The following is a 4,361-nucleotide window of genomic DNA, read 5'->3' on the forward strand; positions in this document are numbered from 1 at the left end:
AATCAGGGAATGAGGGTGGTATCTGATCTCACTTCTGAGTTACGTGGTCAGAATATCACGTGTGACAACTTTTTTACGTCGTACAATTTGGGGCAGCTGCTTCTGAAAAGGAAATTGACTATGTTGGGAACTATACGGAAAAATAAGCCGGAGCTTCCACACAAAATGACCAACAAGGAGGTACACAGCTCTTCATTTTACTTCACAAATGACACTACTGTGGTTAATTATATTCCTAAGAGACACAAGAATGTTGTACTTATGAGCACTCTCCACCATGATGCGGAAATCAGTGACAGGGCTGATAAGAAGCCAAAAATGATTTTGGACTATAATTCAACCAAAGGTGCTGTAGACACGCTTGATCAGTTATTAGGTACATATACATGCAAACGAAAAAGTAATAGGTGGCCAATGATAGTTTTCTACAATATTCTTGATGTTTCTGCTTATAATGCATACGTTTTGTGGATTTCGGTTGACCCTAATTGGAATGCAAGCAAATTGACTAGAAGGAGAATATTCTTGGAGGAACTTGGAAAGTCACTGATAAAAGAACATATTGCATCAAGAACGCATTTCCCAAGAACAGAAGATTCTTTGAGAATGGTCACAAGCATCCAAAACCCGAATGATGTGGGTGGTGTGTCAGAATCGGTAACAACAAGAAAATCTACAAAACGTGCACGCTGTAAGTTCTGTCCATCAAGTAATGACAATAAAACAAACATGGTGTGTGGAAAATGTAGTAAACATATTTGCAAGAAACATGTAACCTACTTGTGTCCACAGTGCAAGCAGTAAGAAAAGAACTGTAGTATTTTATAAGATGATTGTATTGAAAATTCTGTTGTTTCAAATTTATGTGAATACTTGTGCCTAAACTACAATCAGTAAGAAGAGAGGATTCTAAAGTTGTAGTGCTTTCTATGTTGGAATGTAATAAAAAAACTGTAGTGTGTTCTGTACTGTAGTGTGCTCTAAGATGAATATCTGTAATGACAACTGTCTGTTGTTAGAAAATGTCAATACTTACGTCTAAACTGTCAACAATAAGAATAGAAGTATGGAAAAACTGTAGTGCTTTCTAAGTTGAATGCCTGTAATGGAAACTGTCTGTTGTTTCAAATTTATGTGCATATTTAAATGAAAAATATCCCTCAATAAAGTTGTATGCATTGTTATTATTATTATTATTACCATTATTATTATTATTATTATTATTATTATTATTACTAACAAGGTACTGGAATAGAACAACAATGTCGATAGCTAAAACTGTACCAAAATTTATGTTTCTAAAGCATTTTGATATGTCGGGTCATATTGACCCGAACAGTATATATGTCAAGTAAAAGTGAACAGAACAGCAGGGTTAACCTAACCTATGTTGTGCCTTAACCTAACCCATGTTGTGCCTTAACCTAACCCATGTTGTGCCTTAACCTAACCCATGTTGTGCCTTAACCTAACCCATGTTGTGCCTTAACCTAACCCATGTTGTGCCTTAACCTAACCCATGTTGCGCCTTAACCCAACCCATGTTGCGCATTAACCCAACCCATGTTGCGCCTTAACCCAACCCATGTTGCGCCGTAACCCAACCCATGTTGCGCCGTAACCCAACCCATGTTGCGCCGTAACCCAACCCATGTTGCGCCGTAACCCAACCCATGTTGCGCCGTAACCCAACCCATGTTGCGCCGTAACCCAACCCATGTTGCGCCGTAACCCAAGCCATGTTGCGCCGTAACCCAACCCATGTTGCGCCGTAACCCAACCCATGTTGCGCCGTAACGTAACCTAAATTGCGCCGTAACGTAACCTAAATTGCGCCGTAACGTAACCTAAATTGCGCCGTAACCTAAACTATATTGCGCCTTAACCTTACGCACGTTGTCGCTTAACCTGCTCTGTAATTGTTATGCGACTCGTTAAAGTAGTGTAGTGTTGCCTAACTGCAACCCTCGCAATATAGTTCGCTACTCGCACTGCCCGGTCCCCTGTGTATCGCGTCATGTTAAACACCCTGCAGGTGTTGCTGACTTTCCACATGCTCCTGTTATACACTGTAATGTGGATAGCAGCGGGACGTACATCCCCCCCCTCTTCCCCCCTGCCTTCGCAAGCTCGTCGGTGAGAAGTGTGCATGTTCAATGCCCTTCGCATGCCGAAGTACTCAGCCTACGTTGTGGTACGGCCTGTCACCTGTCCGCAGATGTACGCAAAACCCACAAACTGTACTGCACATTGGTCCGTATGTACTGAATGATACATCGTGGCACATGTGTGACCGTACGACGACTGCGCCTAGCAACGGCGGACCATACAGTCCAAATATTGTGCACGCAGCTACGTGTCGTCTCCCTTTAGGAGCTGGATTGCAGTGTGGTACGCCATACAGACGTGTGGGAGGAACGGACGCCCTGGATGGCGATCAGCATGAGCAGTCTGTTGATGTAGTGGAGCGTGTATTCGGACGTAGTCGTCTCTTCTCACACACTGTGATAGCATGTTGCACCGCGTTCCACATCTGCGACATGCTGCAGAGGCCGGCTGACAGTCGTTCGCGCAATGGACACCGCATACGTACGGGGGCTACCTTCCACGTGTTCTCTAGGCGTGCACATGTTGATGCGTCTATGTGGGCAGACGTAGTGTGTTGTGACACCTGACACAGGCATGCAATACTCGTTGCAAATGGCGATGGACGTCTACGTTTGCTGGTGACGTTACGCAAATGAACAACTGGTAACCCGTTGTGGTGCGGTTGTTCTCGCTAGAGGTGAATCAGTGTTGGCGACGATCGGTCGAGCTATTAACCGGTTGTTTCATGGATACCCACCATGCCCACGAACGTGAAAAGGGACCCACCATGCCCACGAACGTGAAAGGGGATCTGGGTGTGAGGCGATACGCGGCGGTGGCTGGGTGGGACCGTCCCCGGCCGGTGAGGGGGGGCCGCCCGGCGTGCTGGCAGCGCGGTGCGTGGGCGCACGCGCTACAGCCGGCTGGTGGGGGCGGCCAGTGGCAGGCGCGCCGGCCGACGGACGCGGCAGGCGGCGCAGCTGCGCGCCGGCGCCCCCTGCTCGCGGCGCCTTGCGGCCAAAGTAGGTCCTCGCGGGCCCGGTGCGAAGTGCGGTGGCCATCTGCAGTGTGCTGGTCCGATTGAGGACTGTGTGCGCTGAGGATGCGCCGCCGCCCGGCGCTCGGCGCCGCGACGCCGTCTGCTGCTCGGTCGCCCCAGCGGTTCTCGCAGGTGGTTTGTATCGCAGCTGTGCGGACGTGTTGGCGCGTGCGCTGTGCTGGGAGAGTTCGCTTCGGCACCCAAGTGGGGCTTTTGTCCTTCTGTGGCGCTGGCGTTGGAGCTGCCGGTCACCGTAGGTGGCGCGTGTTGTCTCCCGCCGGCAATGCCACGACAGCACGCTCCCGGGCCTCTGTCGGCAGCGGCAAGCTCAGTTGGGAGCACGGGTGGTCGCACCTAAAGCGTCTACTCGCCTAACTCCGGGCGATTGCGCCTCTCTCGAACCCGACCAAGTACTTAGGACGGCGCTGCGCGCCGCCGGGACCTGAGAGGGTTTCGAGGTGTGTTGTGCAGGGGAGCTCAGCCTCCTCCTGTTTGCAGAATAATTGAGCGGACGCTTGCGTGTTCGCGCGGGCCCCCGGGACACACTCCCGGGCGGCCGGCTGCTCAGCTCTAGTTGACGCAGCTCCCTGGTTGATCCTGCCAGTAGTCATATGCTTGTCTCAAAGATTAAGCCATGCATGTCTCAGTACAAGCCGCATTAAGGTGAAACCGCGAATGGCTCATTAAATCAGTTATGGTTCCTTAGATCGTACCCACGTTACTTGGATAACTGTGGTAATTCTAGAGCTAATACATGCAAACAGAGTCCCGACCAGAGATGGAAGGGACGCTTTTATTAGATCAAAACCAATCGGTCGGCTCGTCCGGTCCGTTTGCATTGGTGACTCTGAATAACTTTGGGCTGATCGCACGGTCCTCGTACCGGCGACGCATCTTTCAAATGTCTGCCTTATCAACTGTCGATGGTAGGTTCTGCGCCTACCATGGTTGTAACGGGTAACGGGGAATCAGGGTTCGATTCCGGAGAGGGAGCCTGAGAAACGGCTACCACATCCAAGGAAGGCAGCAGGCGCGCAAATTACCCACTCCCGGCACGGGGAGGTAGTGACGAAAAATAACGATACGGGACTCATCCAAGGCCCCGTAATCGGAATGAGTACACTTTAAATCCTTTAACGAGTATCTATTGGAGGGCAAGTCTGGTGCCAGCAGCCGCGGTAATTCCAGCTCCAATAGCGTATATTAAAGTTGTTGCGGTTAAAAAGCTCGTAGT

General features: G+C 49.8%; 1 non-coding gene across 1 annotated transcript in view; it reads left to right on the forward strand.

Annotated features, from left to right (window-relative positions):
* Positions 1-3,711: 3,711 nt before the first annotated feature.
* Positions 3,712-4,361, forward strand: part of LOC126417750 (small subunit ribosomal RNA) — a 1,910-nt gene continuing 1,260 nt past the window's right edge. Inside the window, exon 1 of the ribosomal RNA XR_007575812.1 lies at positions 3,712-4,361. This exon is cut by the window's right edge and continues 1,260 nt beyond it. This is a non-coding gene — a ribosomal RNA (small subunit ribosomal RNA).

Source organism: Schistocerca serialis, chromosome 8 (genome assembly GCF_023864345.2).
Source record: "Schistocerca serialis cubense isolate TAMUIC-IGC-003099 chromosome 8, iqSchSeri2.2, whole genome shotgun sequence".
Taxonomy (NCBI): Eukaryota; Metazoa; Arthropoda; class Insecta; order Orthoptera; family Acrididae; genus Schistocerca; species Schistocerca serialis.